Source organism: Podarcis vaucheri, assembly GCF_965113315.1.
Source record: "Podarcis vaucheri genome assembly, chromosome: 4".
Taxonomy (NCBI): Eukaryota; Metazoa; Chordata; class Lepidosauria; order Squamata; family Lacertidae; genus Podarcis; species Podarcis vaucheri.
Genome location: NC_138762.1, coordinates 51,295,115 through 51,315,685, shown reverse-complemented (window position 1 = coordinate 51,315,685; position 20,571 = coordinate 51,295,115). Strand labels below are relative to the sequence as shown.

At 41.0% G+C, this 20,571-nt stretch overlaps 1 protein-coding gene across 3 annotated transcripts in view; it reads right to left on the bottom strand.

The window, feature by feature from the left end:
* Positions 1-20,571, bottom strand: part of NCAM2 (neural cell adhesion molecule 2) — a 204,613-nt gene that overhangs the window by 155,297 nt on the left and 28,745 nt on the right. The gene's annotated exons all lie outside the window — the stretch shown is intronic.

Below are 20,571 nucleotides of genomic sequence, written 5' to 3'. Positions count from 1 at the left end.
ATGGATACGCTCGTACCCCTTCCAATCTGCGCCCCATCCCGAGGGACGAGGGTAGGGTGAGCAAGGATTACTCACCTCCGTCACTGGTGCTGTGCAATGCCAGGTCTATAGGCAATAAAACCGCCACCCTGCGAGATTTCTTCATCTCGCAGGGGGTCGACCTGGCTTGTGTGACGGAGACCTGGGTGCGCAAAGGGGCAACAGTTACCTTACGAGAGATGGCGCCCCCAGGTTTCTCCGTCCTCCACCAGTCGCGGACTATGGGCTGAGGGGGGGAGGGGTGGCATTATTAATCCGGGAAGATTGTCCTTTCAGGGCTCTACCATCGCCATCGATCCCCAGCATTGAATGTGTTGGCCTAGTGTGGGGCTGCGAGGAGAGCTTGGCTGTCTGGCTGGTGTACCGGCCACCTAGCGCACCAGCAGCCACCCTGTCAGGCCTATTGGAGGCGGTGGCCGGCTGGGCCTTGGAGTTCCCTAACCTATTGGTATTGGGGGACTTTAACATCCATGCTGATGCCACTCCCTCCTCACAGGCTCTGGACCTGGTGTCTTCCATGGCGACACTAGGGCTCTCCCAGTTTGTTTCGGGCCCCGCACATCAAGCAGGCCACATGCTGGTTTTAATCTTTGGCGTAGGTATAGATGTGATCATGTCTCCTTCGATGAAGGTGCCATGGTCTGATCACTACGCTCTGAAAGCCAGGGTTGACTTTCCACCCCCACCCTGCTTAGGTGGCGAGCCGATTTGGGCTCGCCCGCAGAGGCTGATGGACCCTGATAAATTCCGCCAAGCCTTGCGGGACCTTGCTCCCCCTGGCGACTCATTGACTGAGCTTGTTGAGGGCTGGAATACCCAGCTCCTGGCAGCCATCGATGAGATCGCACCTAAGCGCCCTCTGCGACCCCGCAGAAACCAGGCTCCCTGGTTTACCGAGGAGCTCCGGAAAATGAAGTGGGACCTCAGACGGCTAGAGAGAGTATGGCGGGGTGCCCATGACGGAGCCTCAAGAACATCTTATAGGGCTTTTATGAAAACCTACGAGATGGCGGTGAAGGCTGCTAAGAATTCATACTTCTCGGCCTCCATTGCATCCGCTAGCTCTCGCCCAGCGCAATTATTTAGTATAATCAGGTCTTTAACGTCCCTTGAGGGACAGCCAAATTTAAATAACAATTTGACACACAGCTGTGAGGCATTTGCGAGCTTTTTGCGGAGAAGGTCTTGTTGCTCCTCCATGACCTCCCTGCCAATTTGGATACAATAAAGGAACTGGAGGCCCCTCGACTGTCCTCGGGTCCAGTATTGGACCACTTTGACTGGATATCCCCAGCCGATGTGGACAGACTCCTCCGAGCTGGAAAGCCCACCACCTGTCCTCTCGACCCATGCCCGTCTTGGCTTATTAGAGCGTGTCCAGACGAGGTGCGGGCCCTCCTGGGGGATATCATCAATTTGTCCCTTGGCACGGGGACATTCCCAGGGGAACTGAAGGAGGCAGTGGTGCGCCCGCTCTTAAAGTAAATATCATTAGATCCTTTAGATCTATCCAATTACCACCCGGTTTCGAACCTTCCATTCCTGGGTAAGGTGATTGAGAGAGCGGTTGCTGAACAGTTTGGTGGGTTTCTGGATGAAACATCGGCTCTGGATCCATTCCAGTCCGGCTTCCGCGCTGGTCATGGGACCGAGACGGCTCTGGTTGCCCTAACAGATGATCTTTGTAGACAGCTGGATCGAGGCGGGTCGGGGCTGCTGATTCTTCTAGATCTGTCAGCAGCTTTCGAGATGGTCGATCACGAACTTCTGGAACACCGCCTTGCCGACATGGGGATCCAGGGCACAGTCCTTCAACGGCTGCGCTCGTTTCTCTCTGGTCGGGGACAGAGGGTGGCACTTGGGGGGGAATTGTCATCGCGCCACTCCTTGGTGTGTGGAGTACCTCAGGGTGCGATACTCTCCCCGATGCTTTTCAACATCTTTATGCGCCCCCTCGCCCAGCTTGTTCGGAGTTTTGGGCTGGGTTGCCATCAGTATGCCGATGACACCCAACTCTATCTGTTGATGGATGGCCATCCTGACTTGGCCCCAGACACACTGACCAGATGTTTGGAAGCTGTGGCTGGATGGTTACGTGGGAGCCGGTTGAAGCTAAATCCTTCGAAGACAGAGGTCCTGTGGCTGGGACGGGGCGATATGGGATTGGGGGGCAACTCCCATCTCTTGCGGGGGCGCAATTAGTGCCAGCACCATCCGTTAAGAGTTTGGGTGTAATCTTCGACACCTCCCTTTCCATGGAGGCGCAGATTGTAGCTATAACAAAGGCGGCATTTTTCCATCTCCGCCAAGCTACGCAGTTGGCTCCTTACCTCTCTCGCCCTGACCTAGCCACTGTGATCCACGCGATGGTCACCTCCAGACTGGATTATTGTAACTCGCTCTACGTGGGGCTGCCCTTGAGACTGACCCAGAAACTCCAGCAGGTGCAGAATGCTGCAGCGAGACTCCTTACGAGGTCTTTGCTGCGAGATCACATTCACCCGGTGCTATACCAGCTGCACTGGCTCCCGGTGGAGTACAGGATCAGATTTAAGGTGCTGTTTTAACCTTTAAAGCCCTATAAGGCCTAGGACCCTCGTACCTACGGAACCGCCTCTCCTGGTACGCCCCACAGAGAAACTTAATGGTCTTCAAATAAAAACATCTTGAAGGTCCCAGGCCACAGAGAAGTTAGGCTGGCCTCAACTAGAGCCAGGGCTTTTTCGGCTGTGGCTCCGATCTGGTGGAACACTCTGTCACAAGAGACCAGGGCCCTGCGGGACTTGACATCTTTCCGCAGGGCCTGCAAGACAGAGCTGTTCCACCAGGCCTTTGGCCAGGGCACAGCCTGACTCCCTGCCTCGGCAATCTTCACGGAGCTCTGGCCCAATGGTTGCCAGTGGCTTGAATTAATTAATTTTATAATGAATGATTTTAGAATGTTGTTTATGCTGTACTTTTGTACTGTTTTATTGTTGTTAGCTGCCCTGAGCCCGGCTTCGGCTGGGGAGGGCGGGATATAAATAAAATTATTATTATTATTATTATTATTATTATTATTATTATTATTATTATTATTAGATCTAATGATGTCCTGTGTTTTTCCACCCCAACTCCACTGCATTGTTTTCTGACAGTGTGAAAGGGAAAACATAGATCATGACATTATATGAGGCAAATTCCATTAGCGGGGGAAGGGGAAGAGGAATTAGACATGTGGTTGCTTGGTGGCATATATATGTTTAACAAAACTTCTATCTTGGTCCTTGTGTTGTTTAGTCGTTTCCAACTCTTCGTGACCCCATGGACCAGAGCACGCCAGGCACTCCTGTCTTCCACTGCCTCCTGCAGTTTGGTCAATTATTTTCTTCCACATCAATAATAGAATGCCCAGGATCTTGACAAGATCAATGGGATGATTCCAGGATTAGTCATGTTTAGGATAGAATCACTCAAACCAATACCATTGATTTCAATTTGCCTCTCACCTGCATCCAACCCATATTTAATTTTGGGGTGGGGGCAGAGACTTAAAACTAGTGGGATCTGGTCAATAGCTACCTTCTGCATTTTGTACCAGTTACAGTTTCTGGACATTTTTCACAGGCAGCCCTACTCAGAGCTCTAGACTGGAAGTAACCAGAGTATGCAAGTCCAGCCTTTCCTCAGGAATGAGAAGGGACATACTAGATGAAGCTGAGAAAAAGTGCTGCTAGTTATGACTTCTACCTGCCTATTCAGGAACAAAACTGAGTTCAGAAACACTCCAAACTACTTATTTGCTATTGTGAGAGGAATATAATCCCATTCAGGGCAGGTCACACACATGTCCTGGGTCAGGAATCCTTTCTACTAACAGGATTTCCATCTTGTCTGGGTAAAGCTTCAGCTTGTTAGCCTACATCTCAGACACCGGTTCAGGGTTTCCACTACACTTCACAAAGCAGTTTTATGTAACAGCTGAACAACACAGTGACAAGATGGATTCCTAATGAATTCCAGAATTCAAAGGCCATGGGCTGCAGATTAGTTTTTCAATATCACCTTCTTAGACCTGCCTGCCAGGCATGATCAGAACCAACATAAAATGCTACATCCATTAACAAACTCATCCAGGTAGCTCAGAAATATTGTTGATGGCATCAAGAACCACTTTAAGCTCTGTAAGATTCAACAGCGATGCACTCCACCTCTCTGTTGCAAGCAAAGATGAAATTGTCTGCCAAGGTGATAAAAGCTGTTTCCATTCCTGAAGCAGATCAGAAATCAAACTGAAAAGGATACAAATCCTCCAAATGATTCTACTAGCAGCACAGTAGTGGCTATCATAGTGGTTATAGCTGCTGGTGTAGAGGCAGATTTGCAACATTGGGAGCTACAACACACTTGTTGATACTGAGTCAGTGGCTCTTCTGGGCAACTCTTTGGTGCTGCCTCTGCTGTTTGCTAGAGTGAAGGCTGCTTGCCAGATTTTGCAGCAGCTCTAGTTACCTCTGGTTGGATGTAATGACTGCAGCATCTCACATCCAGGTTTCTATCACCACAGTATCTACAAATTAATAGAATTAGAAAAAATGCAGACAACATGGATGTTAATTTAACTGGGATTAGTGTTCATGAGCTGATTACCTGAAGTGTGTTTAACAGCATCTAAATTGTATTATGCCCAGACGTTCAGTGGGATTACAGGAACAGTTGGATGCTGAGTTGGTACCTATTTAATACTCGTTTAATGGCAGATTATGAGATATTGCTAAAAAGCAAGCATTGTTTCTTAAAGTATTTGACAAAGCAGAAACTTCTGCTATTGAACCACCCAAAATAATGTTTAAAAGGACAGTGGAATTGTACATCATTTAAAATATTGAACATTTTGGGGACCTCTACAGGGGAGGGATGTTTAGCAATATAGGACCACTGAATATATATTGTGATACATTCTGTTTACTATTCATAACTACAACCACATCTGCACTGAGCAACTGTGCTACATAATCCAGTTGACAGTGTATGTGTCTAAAGCCTGTCTTAACAGTGCCACTTCCTGTGAAGTTTCATTCCTTCCCAAAGGTAGCTCAAATAAAAATTATCCAATATGTAGTTTGCATGAATCTCAGGCAGATTGTCCATGGTGCCAGTAGATTTTCAAATCTCTTCCCACCTGAAAGGTTGTCATGTAAGGTATAGTTGACATGTTAGTATGAGCAGTCCCAGAACAAAGTGAGTTATACCATACTCTAGAAGGCTTTGAGCCATAAATGGGTTCTAAATGTATTTTTATTTGGGATGTTTAAAATCGATGTGAGTTCGTACTTCTTTAACCAATATGCTGATTCTAAACACTTATCTAGAGTATCCACTGTGACAACAGGCTAGAACGGGATGGGGCAACATAAATGTGCCTGGCACTTTTCTGACTTCTAAAGTTGGACTTCTGTACCACTGATGTTGCATTGTGATTTTTTTTCCATGCCATGTTTTATGTTATGTTTTATTTTGTGCTGTGTTGAACTGTATACTGCTTAGATATTTTAATGTTTAGTAGTCTAGGTTTTAACATTAATAATGATAATAATATAAATCAGAAAGGGTGACCCAGTTTTAAATACCAGTTGAAAAAAGGCAGATACTTCATATTGAGCCACTTTTCCACTCTATTCTATGAGATTCCAAAATGTACAATCTCTTCAGGTCTAAATTGGGGTGTGTGTGATGTGGTGTGAGGACTACCACCTTCCACTGTTCAATTTCTATACCAGCTTGGTATTGGGATTTCTCAGCAATGTCAAGCCCACATAATGATGTATAATTGCTTTCTTGGTTTTGTTACACAGAATTTTGCCTACAGGGACACAGCTTATTTCATTTTGCTCACCAGACCAAATGCTTCAAATTACAATATGAGTTAGGGTGAAATGGAGTGATTTATCCAAGTCATAATTCCATTAAGCTCCTTTTGTATAAACCCAAACACCTATATTTAACTTGCATTAGTAATGTAAATTTTCTTGTTGCAAAATTAGACACTGAAACATGAGAAAACTTCCCACAATAATATTATCATTAAACAATATCTCTTCTGCTTTCTACAGATAAGAAATGACACATTACTGGTAGCACAAAATATTTTTAAAGGGGTAGAGTGAATAATAGAAATAAGACATAGAGGCCATCAAACATGCACAGAGGTCAACTCTACACACACTAGAAAATTGAAGTGGGACTTGTGTCTGACTCAGAACATGCTCAGAATTGTTCCTTTAGTGTAATTTCTGGATGGCCGAATCCTATACAGGGGTATTGTAACTGTCCACCTTCAATTTTTCTATTCTCTCCTTTCACACTTTCTTTCTCCCTCTTTTTCTTTCATGCCCTGATTTAAATTCTTAGATTAGACAAGAAATGTTGAAGGTCTTCACACCAAATATAATGGCAAAATTAACCTGTTTATATATCTGGACCATTTATAATCCCAACTTCAATCCAATTCAATTACTAACAACAGCTAGAATGCATACTTGGAAATCAATTCCATATGCTACTTCCCTTAGAGCAATCTGAATTTCATAATTTAATGTAATCCAAGATGATACTTGAAAATCAATAAAAGTCTAAGGAGCTGAATTTTACTGAAGCGTCCTTATACTGGAATTTATGCTGGAAAGGGGATTTAGTCCAACAAGGATATTAAATTTCATAAACCGCGCTATATCATCAAGTATTATCTTTGTCTTTGCGATGATTTATTCTCTGAAGAAACCACCTGAAGCAAAATAATACAGATTATGCTGACAAGATGTGTGTACAGTATAGAGAAAAAAGCTTGAGATGCATCTTAGGAAATTAATATAAAGTTTATACTTTATGTTTTCCAAATACATGTTAATTGCCATTTCACTATCATTAAAGTTTTTTTTATTAATCCCCAGCTGAATAAAGAAACTAAATAAAGGAAGGAAAAACACCATAAAATACTGGTTTGTATGCAAAGATGTCCTGCTGATGGAAGGATCTTTGATTTAGTAGAGGCAACCATTAGTCGAACAGGAAAAGAGGTGATTTTATTTGGTTCTCCATACTGTCTGCAGCCCCCGCACCTCACACTGCCACCTTCAATACTGGGTGGCAGAGGCAGCTGCTGGTAACTCATTCATGGCTTCCCTTTATGGAAAGATGCCTTTTTCTTTCTAGTAATGCCAGGGAATTTATCTGTGGAGGTTTGTCCCTAAATGCAGACAGGGAGATTTGCCAATGTCTAGGTTTTACCTACCTGCATTTGTTTCACGACTTGTGAGAGTTTTCTTTCTACCAAAACATTTACTATCAATTCTTCATTCCATGTGTGGGGCAAACAAATATCAATAAATCAATAGATTAGAAAATGAGTTCATAATGGTCAATGTCAATGTGAAGCTTTCATACAATACTATGGGCACCAGGCATACTGTAATATTTTTAACTCAGGAATACAGAGTCTTTTTCAGTAACAGAAAAAAATATATTAATTTAGGGCAATCTCAACAACCGTATTCTACTGAACCTCCAGAATTCTAGAAGGGACAAATGGAAAAAAAACAAACAAGCAGAAACTCCCCCTTGCGGCTGCTGGCACACATTACAGCACTTGCAGTGTTACGTTTGAGTGTTTTGAACTCAAAAAAGAATACAAAATAATGTCTGACCTGGAATACAAACACAATTTCCCTATGACAATTTGCATAAGTGCTACCACTTATTTCAACCACTTCCTTCATGCAAATTGCTGCTGAGAAATAGCACCAGGATTCAGAGAGGCTTAAGGTCATACATTGCTTCTTGAACACAGCAGCGTGGTGCAAGGCTGTTTGGCATGGCTGAACAGAAAAACAGATGCTTAATGTTGATTTTGTCTGAGTTTTAGGCCCATTAGGAAATGATAACTTCTACTAAGATATTGACTAACTTTTTTTCTTCCTGTGACAATAGACTGCTCTGCCTCCTTTCTTTTAGCAAATGTTTTGTGCCACTGGGGAAGTGGTAATTCTGTATTGATTTGTTTTGGATGTTTGTACGTGATGCCAATAAAAGGTTTGATGATGATGATGACTAACATTTTTATAACCTCCCATTTTCATACATTATATCGCAGAGCACAGATTTCCCCAACGTCACAAACAATGCTGTGAGAATGTATTGACGTGCTATCGGAAGGCTCAGAACCATTGATTATGGGCTGGAGAGAGACTAATAGTCATGCACAGCTCCATGTTCCTTCCTAACAATTACTATTCCTTGCAGCCCTGCTTCTACAACCCTTTTATGTAACCTTATCTCCAAATGCCCTGCCATCTATTTCCCCTGCTCTTTTTATCTTCTGTCATTCTAATCCTTGAACACATACAAATATGAAGCTCAGCTGTTCTAAATTTCTGAACTTGTAATGGAGAAAGAATATATTTGCAAAGTGAGTAACACCATGCAAATGTACTTGATATACATAATTCATTCTAAAACACAATACTTTGAGCTTCCTTGGAATAAATTTGGATTCCTTTGGTACATAGTGCAGCCAGCCCTCGTTATGACACAAGCATATCTGAATAGCTGTATTGTTTTTGTCATGCTGATCAGCTTGTTTCCATTTTGCATGCAGTGAAACCTAGTGTCTAATAATTGTGCTGCATTATAAATGATAGCAGATAGTCACAAACATCAAACTTGCGCTTCAAGGGGATTTATCAATATGTGATTTAAATGTAAATTGGTAAGCATCTTTAGTCAATTTTGACAAGAAAAATAAAGCCTCTGGAAAAAAATATTTTCTAGCAGAGCATGCTACAATAAAAGCAACAGTATAAAATGCTTTTTTTTGAAAAAATGTATAAATTATATCACACTCAGGATTTTTGAAATTCAGTCTACCATGATTTATCAGATCCATACAAAAGAAAGGAGGATTGCTATTCATGTGAAAAGTGATAAGTGAGAAAACATGGATGTGAATGTTTTGATCAATTGGTTATGGTGAAAGTTGTGAATGAGGTAAGAAATATTCATCACATTTCAACTGCTTCACATTACCAAAATTGTATGTGTGTCTGTAAATATTTTATAGCATCTCCTTTATTTCAAGAACAGTAATGAAAATCACCCTAAGAAGCTGTGTAACAAAATAATGGTTGGCAATGGCAGAGTGTGGTGGAATAATAATAATAATAATAATAATAATAATAATAATAATTTGTTGTTTATACCCCACGTGGAGTTAGAGATAGCAACAGGTGACAATTAGAAGAGGTTTGGAGAGAAAGAGAGAAAGAGAGAGATAGAGTAATCCCAAACCCAGACAGTCTTGCCTAGACCAGGACAGGGAAGAATCATAGAACTGCAGAGTTGTAAAGGACCACAAGGCTCATCTACTCCAACTGCAGCTGTCCCATATGGGGATCAAAGCTGCAACCTTGGTGTTATCATCACCATGCTCTAACCAACTTAGCTATCCAGAAGGTGATGGAATGGCTGGAAAGAAAAAATATGCTAGCCTCAGAGCATACTTTCCCCCTGTCCAAAGGGCTGTAGTGGGGGATGAGGATAGGAGTGTTAAGGGAATGGCCAGACTTCGCATTTACTAGATCCAAAACCTCTTCCAATCTGTCACTGACACTCCTTCCTTTTGCTTTTTCCTTTTTGCTTTGGGGTGAAGGGCAGCTATAAACCCCCCAAATAACAAAGAAGTAAATCAATCATATACTGAAGCAAGACTAATTGTAATATACAGTAATCTTAATAAAACGTGTGGGTTTTCCCACCTATAATTATTTTTTAAAAAGAAAGAGTTAATCTAGCAAAGGAGACTTCTTTCTGAATAAACTTCATGGATTCTTCCAAAATGAAGGCCCGTCTCCCCACCTTTCCCCAAACATAGTATATCAATCATCTGTTAGCTGAAGGATGTTTGCAGGTATCACACAATAATGTGAAACCCAGTAGGTCCTAGGAACAAATAAACAATTGGGCTCTAGAGAAAAGAGAGGTTTTTTAAAAGAAAGAAAAAGAAACAAAACACAATTTTCTCATATCTGCTGTATAGTGAGAAGTTATTATTACCACTCTGGTTTAACCTATAAAGTGACACAATCCAATTTAGAAAGGAAAACAAACAAATCATTTATGAAAATGCCAAATCACATCAGAGTGACACCTGATTTCATTCTGCTCACTGAAGTATTTGATGATGGAGAACAGCTAATGTGCCACCAAATCCCATGGGGACTGAAGCTACAGAAATGTAATCTTCTCATGTCTGCACTGTAATGCCTTTTACATGAATAAATAGAGTATGAGATTGCCTTTGCAAACTTTTCTTTCGAAGTCATTACTGGGAAAAGCACTACAATATTATGACTCTTAAGTGTACTGAGATAAATAACAGCTTCCATTCAAAGTAGGCATAGGAATGCTTTTGTTGGACCCATTGTCTGAAAAATATGCAATTTCAGTTACAAAGAAATCTTTTCTTTCTTTTAGGCAAAGTGAGAAATTAGACAATTTTCAGCTATTTTCCTAGTGCAGTTACTTATGCCTGTAAATATATTTGTTCTTTTCTGATAGACCACCCAATGCTGTCTTAGTAAACTTTTGATGAAGCTAAAGAAATAGCTGTACTTTAAACAGTATCACATTGCTAGAATTTAAGAATGAAAGAAGGCTGCAATTCTATACCTGCTTACATAGGAACAAGCTCTGCTGTACTCAGTATAACTTGTTCCTGAGCACAGGACTGCATAGTAAGGATTTTTCTTGGTGTGGTTTGTTTTGCACTCAGATTAGCAGGACATTTATGGATAGCTGACAATAAATTGAGAAGGGGAAAAATCTGAGAAGACAGAAGCAGACTAGGAAATTAATGTTAAACTGTGAGACTGACAGATCATCAATGCAATAAGGTATAATTGTTGAGAGTATACAGCAATGGATCTTGGATGGTAGGCAAAGGTGCGAAAAAGCTGGAACGCATTTGCCTACAATCATCATTCATTACTGATTGGAAACTGAAGCTTATTTTCTGAAGCAAAATCCAATTAACTGCAAGCTTGTGGTAGAAGGTCTTCTGTTGTATCAGTTGTGTAGCACTTTGTGGTTGATGGACACAGAAATAAATATTCATCTTTGCATGGAGTAAAAAATGTCAAAAATGCCTTCAAAAGCTATTGTATGGAGCCTGCAAGACTGGAAACTTTACTAATTCAATTCAACTGATCCAATAAATTTAATTTCCTAGGTAATGACTTATTATATTTGCACTAAACATTCAGTGCTCTCCCTTATATTTGCTGTTTTTATTTCCAGTTAAAGGCAGTTGGTGTATTTTAAGGTATATTAATAAATCTGAATAAGAAACAATGCTTGTTTACAATCTAAACCATAATCGGTATAGAAACATACAGAATTTTAACCTAATGGACATTTCATTCTAAGTACTACAACTTAATTCAACAGCACAATTTAGCTTATTTATGGGCATGCACTGGTGAGGTCTCATTAAGTTCAACAACAATTGTCTTATGTAACCAATATTTAACCAATTCAGATTTAACCAATTTTGTCAAAATAGAGTTATATTGCTACACTGGATATAAAGATTTCATTTTCATTTATTTATTTGAACACCAAAAAGGCTCCCAGTGGCTTTAAAAATGTCAATAATAAGACATTTCCTTTCCTTACAGTTAAAATCTAAAAGTTGTAACACAAAAGGAATAGGCACTATGACAGAGAAGGAAAAAGGCGAACTGGGGAGCTAATCTTTGGTCACAAAGTGCTTGCAGCAAAGAACAGTTTTGGAAAACATTTCAGGAAGATCCGCAGAGATGAGTCAGGCATTCTGCTGCTAATTTCAGATGTGTGTTAAATACCATTTTATGTTGACAGGTCTATATAATTGCCTACATTTCCCCCCTTCAAAATATGCAAGTCACGTTTATGCTTATTTTGATATTTATTTATTTTTTACATATATTATGTTTTGCTGTATTTGTACATGTTGCTATATACCTCCTTGTTATGTTATATGAGTGGGCACTTTATAAATATTCTTATAAACAAATAAATAAATCATAGAATCATAGAATCATAGAGTTGGAAGAGACCACAAGGGCCATCGAGTCCAACCCCCTGCCAAGCAGGAAACACCATCAGAGCACTCCTGACATATGGTTGTCAAGCCTCTGCTTAAATGTTGCTGACTTTTAGCTGAGCAGATAGAGTGGTCCTGCTTCTGTTCACTCTGCTACACTTTGTTGTAATGGCAACTGTCTGATGACAGTTATTTGAGTTGGTGGAGGAACGGCCATATATAATACAATAGAGTGGAGCCAACTTCCTATGCATGGGTTTTGCACTTTCCTACCCGCTCCTGTGTTCCATGAAAAGCTGCTCCAAAGTTGGGGGTCCATCTGGAACAGTATGGGAGGAGAGTTTGTGGGCTAGCAGTGAAGAGGAACTGGCAAAACATATCTCCCCTTCCTCCTCCATCACGACCCGTTCAACCCTGGTGCTAGCCAGCAGGGCACATTTGCAGCCTGCCACCTGATGAGGCACACTCCCCTGGGATGCTCTGCATCCTCACACATGCATTGTGTGGCACAGGAGGCTGGGTCAAAGCCCTATTTAATGGCTAGTCAGCCTTCCCCTGCCCTCTTCTTCCCAGTACCTGCTCTTCCTCCCTGTCTCAGTGTGACTTCCTGGTTACTTTCAGTGGTTTTCAACCAGTGTGCTGTGGCACCCTGGGGTGCCTTGAATGATGATCAGAGGTTCCACAGGCAACAATGGCCTCTGTTCCTCTTTCCTTCCTTCCCTCCCTTCCTCTGATACCCTCTTGTGGCTCTGCCTCCCAAAGGCTTGCACAGCTGTTTGATGCATTAGCCTCGGACACGACTAAACAACAACAACAAGCTTCCCAGGTGAATGGTGCCTCTGGATCTGGCCAGGGGGTGCTTCCCAGGCCCCTGTGGGGCAGTGTGAGGAGGCATCTCTCTTTGGGGCATGGGGGCAGCTCAGAGACCAGGGGCAGCAGCTGTGGCTGCCCAGAGGACTCCCAAGGAGAGGGGAGAGGAGAGGAGGCTGAGGGAACCCTCCACAAGGGACCGTGTTCGAAAAGAGGTGAGAGGGTGCTAGCTCTGCAGGCAAGGGGTGACAGAGCTGGGTTCCTGAGTCCTCCAGGGGTGCCGTAGAAAGAATGTAGTTGGTCAAGGGAGCCGTGAACCTACAAAGTTTGAAAACCTCTGGCTTAGGGGACAAGCAGGCATTTTGGGGTAATCTACCTTGTTTTGGGGTTTTCTCCATCTACTCTGTACTGAATAAATGGGTGGTGTCACTGGATGGTCTGCTGTGTTGTTAACTATGTCAATCTGGTCTTTAATTCATACACTTTTCATGGATGTACAGGAAGGGGAATAGTTGTGTTTCAGCCTTGTGATCCTAGTTCAGTTCAACCTCTGCATCTTCCTCGTTATTTAGCCATCAAATCATGAGGTTCTCCACTGGATAGAAGTCTGTTCTGTTCCACAAATGGAAGAAGCTCTTACTATTTATGGAAGAGCATGCCTGGATTCAGCCCAGTAATTTTAGCAAATGCAGGATGGAGTCAGGTTATCTACAGCCAATCATTACTGTTAAAAGGCTGGCAAGAATTCAGTCTTGGTTATTTGCTTCAATACTTCATACTGAATCTATACTAGTAATGAACTTATTAAAAGATTTACACATTTATAGTATGTTTAAAATAACAATTCTAAATTTCTTTATTGATTAAGTGTGTACTTCAAAACACATTCTAGCAAAGCACCAATGAGTGTTGTTTTTCTGTCTGGGATTCTTGCAAAGTTATCTTGTGAATCACACAAGAGACACGCTCTTTAACAGACAAGCACAATTTCAGGCATGCTAATTTTACTTTAGATTTCACAGCTAGAGTATTTCAAGATAGGAAAAGGAAGCATTGCAATGTCATAATGAAACATAAAACAGCAGGGAGAAAACTACTTTTTGACTTATTCAGTAATTCCCTCTTCATGAAGAAATGAAAAATTCATGAAAAATGACTATTTTGCAGGCTCACATTCTTTCCTAAACTAGTCTGACTGGTTCACCGAAAGGATAGCTTTGGGTAGGGAGAAGGGAAAAATAAAATGTTGCATTATTCTTATGTAATATCCAAAAGTAGGAAACTGATGCATATACAACTTCATATGATACACATCACACCAAACAGGAGGCAACTTCATATGATACACATCACACAACATATTATAATGTGACAAGAAGCATGAGAACAGGAATGACAAGTAATTGATTTCTCTCCCTCCTATACAAAAAAAATATGTAAAAATGCAAGCTACAGTTGGACCTAGAGAAATCTACTCTTGGACTAGGAGAAACCACAAGTATTATCAATGCCTGATTTGGATGTTTGCCAAGCAGAACCGAATTAACAGCCCAAATATAAGGAAACCAACGTAGAAGTCTGGATAACCCAGCCTTCCTAAAACTCGCACTCTCAATGTTTTTGACTACATCTCCGATCACCCTGACCATGCTGGCTGGGACTGTTGGGAGTTGGGGTCCAACAACATCTGGAAAACCAAAGGTTCCTTATCCCTACTTTTGAACGTCTGGCTCCAGCACAAAGTTCTCTGACCTTGGACATTCTTTGTAAGTCTAGATAGGTTTGTTTTGCGGCATTGATGACCACATACTTGAGGTTTTAGACAATTTTGTCTACCTGGGCTCCACGACATACAGTGACCTCTCTACTGATACTGAGCTGGACAAACATATCAGCAAGACAGCTATAGCAGTATCTCAACTCTCCAGAAAGGTACGGGAGAATGTGATGCTAACATCCAATCACTTGCAGATGACAGTCAGGTCATGCATCCATAGCAGTGACCAGAGGAGGAATGACTGCTGGGAGGAGTGCAGAGAGAAGAAATGTCATTGTGCAACTGCAGTAGCACAACTAAATGCCTTCATCTCTCCCAGCTGCAATAAAACATCTATCTCCTATATTGATCTCTACAGCCACAGCAGGCACTGTAATGTTTCAACCCATCAATAAACTGTTCAAATTCCTACTAACTTCTAAAATTTCCCTCAAGTCTCCAGCCTTACATTTGATGTAGTGGAAATGTAATTTTAAAATAATTTTATACAAATATTTTGCATAACCTTCTGATGATTATGTCATAAAAATATATTTGCTCATCTCAGGTATGTTCTCATGCGGGTATGAAGCAAGAAGCAATAATACTAAAAAATAACAATTTTAAAAGTTTGGATGCCATTATTTTTGTGTAATGGTACTGTATTTTAATGATAAATTATTTAAAAGAAATCATTCCCAATTTGTTACATTTTTCTCCTATGTCTTACATCAGAATGTAGAACAATATAAAAGGTCAAAGGTCAAATCTTATAGAGCCAAGCATAGAGATAATGGTCTTGTTTGCTCCTTCCTGATATTTTTGCTCCCACAAAAAAAATGTAGGTCAGTGGGTTCAGGTGGCAAACTATTGTACAGTAACATCTTGTTATGTGCAGTAGCAGCTTCAGAAGCAATTTAACTTTACTAATATGTGCCACTGGTTCATGTTGATTTGCCCCTTTAGAGAGAGCTACTGAAACATCTAATGAGTAATCATAAATACCTGTGCGCGCGCGCACACACACACACACACTTGTGGTTTGATTTATGACAGACTCATAGATTCAGGCAGAAGAGGTCATGCTTAAACAACCTCTTATAAAAATTACTCCCATGATTTTTTTTAAAAAAGGAAAATTCAGTAACTATAGTATATTTCAGTTTTCAGAGAAATATTGACACCAAAGATTAATGGCCAAATTAAGCAGCCACAGTACAGAAAGCAAAGCAAGGTTCTGAATATAAAAGCATAGTAAATGCTTTTGAAAGCAGTAGTTGCAAATACACATCTGAAGAGGGTGATATAAAGTGAATTTCTGATGTTGAGAAGCAGTAATACCCTTTGTCTACAGTAGTTTCATTAGGGCACAGGTGGCAAAGAGGAAATGGTGAAGAAGTAGTAGTAGAAGAAAGGGCAGCAACCTTTGGCTCTGATTTCACCCCTTTTGCATTCTGTCCCTTTGCCTCTGGCCCCATTGCCCATTGGTATGCAGCATCTGACAGATTACCCGTGAGATAATAAAAAGGTTTCCTGCCCCTGTCCTAGGAACTGGACCAAGCAACTCTTATCAGAGATAAAGATGTCCCATGTGTGCTAGACTGTTTCTGTACACACCATTATGAGGTTAACAGACTAAAGTTTTGAGGCTTACTTTCTCTCAGTATGATGGAGAGAAACAGGGTTGTTGCTTTTTCTTGCTGGATGTGTGGAGGCCTGTTGCTAAAAACTGATACAGTAGTCATCTACCATCATATGTACTGTCCCTGAATGGTGGGAAGCACAACATTTGGAGTACATGAAACTGAAACGTGTAAAATCTAATCTATGACCCGTTTCAATGAAACAGAATTCTAATAACAATTTAGTACTCATGCCATGCAGACCTTTCATGCACAGCCTTAAATCACATCACAATACTTAAGTGTTCTCAGCTTTGTAGCCTGTTGATTTTTTAAAAAGGTGATGTGTTTAGCTTTCAAGGGAAAAGCATGAGTAAATGTTTATAGCTTATACTAAATAATCTACTTCTATTTATAAGCTTACAAGAATTCAAGTGCTTATTCTGTTTTTTAGACACTGAAGAAGTAAGACATACTTATCCCTACTTTATATTCCAAAGCAATAATACCTAAATTCAGAGACATTTCCTCAAGCAAATGAATGTTCAAAATCAAATAGAATCGGATAACTGAGACTTGAACTTGGCACTCAGCATAGTATGTACAACCTAGTGCATGGCTAAAGTTCTCCCTCCTTAAAGCATACCATCTTTTATTTATTAAGCTTAAGACACTAAGGAGTGTGCAGTTACACCTGAGAGCAGTGCAGGTACAAATACAAAAAGTATTCGTAAGTCATGGCTTTGCCTTGATGAATGGCAATTGGCAACCTGGAGAAAGCACACAAGAAACACTAAAGTTGAGGGGCTGTAGATGTTAATCACTTGACTTATGAGCCCTCTTCAACTTTCAAGTCAGGGTCAGAGCCACAGCAACAAGTGAATGGGGCTGACTGCCCTGGGGATAAGATGCAAGATCCTCTGCAGTCCCTACTCACCCAGGGAAGTTTTAGGACACACATGCCCCGTCTGCTTGCAATTTCACATTCCATTTTGCATTTCTTCCAAGGGTCTGCAATATATTCTACTCTGTGGCATTTCCTCTTCCCGCACCATTTAACATTTACTTATCAGTGTTGTGGCACTACACCATCCATTTTTAATAGTTTTACTGTGGTTGCATTCTTGTTGACTAAGGCATTTTCTGGCGAATGGCAGGATTTAAAAATGTTTTAAAGAAAACAAAATAGAAGTATTTAATGGACACAACACATAGTGCTCTTCCCCACATCCAGTATTCTGTGTGCTGCATATCTAATGTTAGCTCCTGTTAAAGAAGACACTGCCTCTTATCTTATTTTTTTTTTAAAAAAAAAATTATTGCTTTTTTCACCTTTTTTATAAACACATAAACACACAAAAAGACAAAAGACAAAAACATATATAATTTCAGAAGATCTTATTTTCCTAACCCTGTTCCCTGACTTCCCCCCACCCCCTCTCTTGCATCCCAATTCCCAAAATTATGTCAGCACGTTGGTATTTCTCATTTTGACCATCTTAATATTACGCCTTTTATAAAAAAAGAAAGAAAGAAAGATTTTTTCTAAGTTGGACCAAGTTCGCTTCCATCGATTTCCCATTTTATCTTAGATAAAGATCATATTTAACTAAACCCCATTGTCTTGAGTGTTTTTAAAAAAACATTCTTCCCTCCCTCCCATCCCCGGTTTTCGTCCCTTCCAAGTGCATGTCCAAAATAATAGTTCTTAGCCTGGGTTCCTCACGTCCGAGGCTTTCAAGTCTCTTTCAGTCCCTCTCCGCCGGTCTTGTTGATAATCCTCTTTGTCGGTCGTCGAATCTCGAAAGAGTTCTATCACCATCAACCCATAGTCTCTTCCCATAAGGGTATTTGGAAACAGCTGCTGGTAAACTTCCGCGAAACCTGCATCTTCAAAATCAAAGTCAGAGTTACAGTGAAGGCCCCAATTATATTTCTTTATTTTCAGTTCCTGTATTCCATAAATTCCCAGGACCTCCACTTTCATCTTTTGCTTCTTTCGCAGGTTGGTGGTAAATTTACTTCAAAAGTTTCCTTGCCTGTTTCCCACAGATATCAATTCCTGGTCGGTACTTTCCAACTTTACTTTCTCTTTTTCTTGTTTAGACTCTTCCATTTCTTTAGATGTCATTTCCGATGCAGCTGTGGATACTTTCTCATTCAGGTCCTCATTACATTCAACAGAGCTGCTTGTTCCAGAAGTCAAGGTCATAAGTTGTTTATTCATAGCCAGACTCTGTTCTTGTAAGATTCCCACCAAATAAAACGTCCTTTCGATTTCCACTAGTAACTTTCCATCCACAGCCATTGTAATTTCACAGAATTCCCCCTAGAGGGAATCTGGTTACTTGGTATTCTTTTTTTTTTCCCAACAATCCTCTAACTTGTTGTTTTTACTTTGTTTCCAACAATTTTAGTTCAATTGTAACTTTTTGGTCCAGAGGGATCTTAAATAAGAATTCTTCCACTCTAAACTGTCTGTTTGGCAGCTTTGACAGCTGTCAAACACTGCACCTCCTGCACAAGCTCCAAAACAGGACGCTCCCGAGCCCAGGAGGGGGGGTTGTTTACAGCAGAAAGAAAGCTTCCAAAACTCCACTCTCCAGCTCAAAATTCTTTTTACCAAATCTTGGAAGTTAATGTCTTTTTAACTCACCCCTCAAAGGGTAGGCTCTCCAGCTTAGTTCTTATGTCGTTGCTTTGGATCGTCTGCAAAGGGGGGGTGCGGACTTCCTTTTAGCACACCCCCGGTCGTCTCCAATTCACAGGATAATGTTCTTAAAACCAAATTCCGTCTTACTCACGGGTTGTTCTTTTCAGTCCAAATTTCAAGGAAGGAAGTCAGCGCTCTCCAGTCATGGCTCGCGGCTTTGCTCAACCGAGGTAGCGATCGACTCTCAGTGCCACGCCACCCCCCGTATCCTCTCCGCAGCCTTTAAAAAGGCTCTTCGTGAATCGGGGGGGCGCTTAAGGCACCCGCTGAGTCTTCAGTCCGCAGGGTTCCGCGCCTGCGGTTTTTAAGGGTCCCCGCGTCGCCGGCGCGGCAAAGACCCGTCCTCAGTTGAGCCGATTCCCTCCGGAGCTCGGAGGGAATCCGCCATTTCCAGATCACGCCAACCCGGAAGTCGACACTGCCTCTTATCTTAACTTGCCATTTCCCCAGTGATCTTAAGTAAGAGTTTTACTTCAGTTTGTGTGATATTGTGTGATACAGCTTCTCCTCTGGAAACATTGAACATATATTAGTTTTTTCCACTACAGAGCTTTCAGTAGTTCATGGTGCCATGGAATATAAATTCACTTATTCCTTCAGTTAAGCTGGCCTCAATAAGGCCATAAATTGATTAAGACTTTTTCATTATAAGCTTACTTTTATTGCATCAATCAAATGGATTTCAGGAACTGTTAATTTTACACAGCCATGTCTTACATTTTCCCAACAAAGACACCCTTGGAACTTCAAATCATGTTTGTGGCCCCACTCCAATCAATCAATCAATCAATCAATCAATCAAATCACTTGTATATTTCTGTGAAGACATCTGCCAGTGAAGAAGCTGGTCAGCTTTTTGTATAAATCATCCCAGGGGTGTTGTTAGAATAGGTCCTGGATAATTTTCCAAATGCCCCAAAATGTTTCTGAGTGGGTTATAAATTGAGGAGAAATGGAATTGGGTAGCAATCTGACTTGTTAAGAAGTATATTTTGAGAAATAAAATTATTTAAGATTGTTTTATCTAGAGATGACTGCAGGCAATTCAGGGATAATTCAATTTTTGTTTGAAATCCCAAACAAAATCCTTACTTCCAAGCTCCCTTAAAATGTTACTTGTGTTTAAGATAGGTCTTTTCACATTATCACTAATTTACTATTCTAAAGATGTGTGAGAAAAATAATGTGCACTATGAATTAGGACTCAGAAATGGGTTTTTTATTCATCCGCTGTATAAATCTATATTCCAAGAAGTTATACCTGTACCTCATTTTTTTAGAGAATGGTCACTAATCTCTACACCATCATAACTGAAAATGAAACTAGGCTAACAGAAGTCATTTCCTTGTGTTACTCATGAGTAGGCAATTACAGATGATCCAACCTATGAGCAATGCTATTAAAATATGCAGACCATGAACTATCTGTGTTATTTTACTCTATTACTGAGACGTGAGGCTAAACCATAGATACAAGGGATGAGATGTCATACAAGTTTTGTCTTCTCTCTCAATC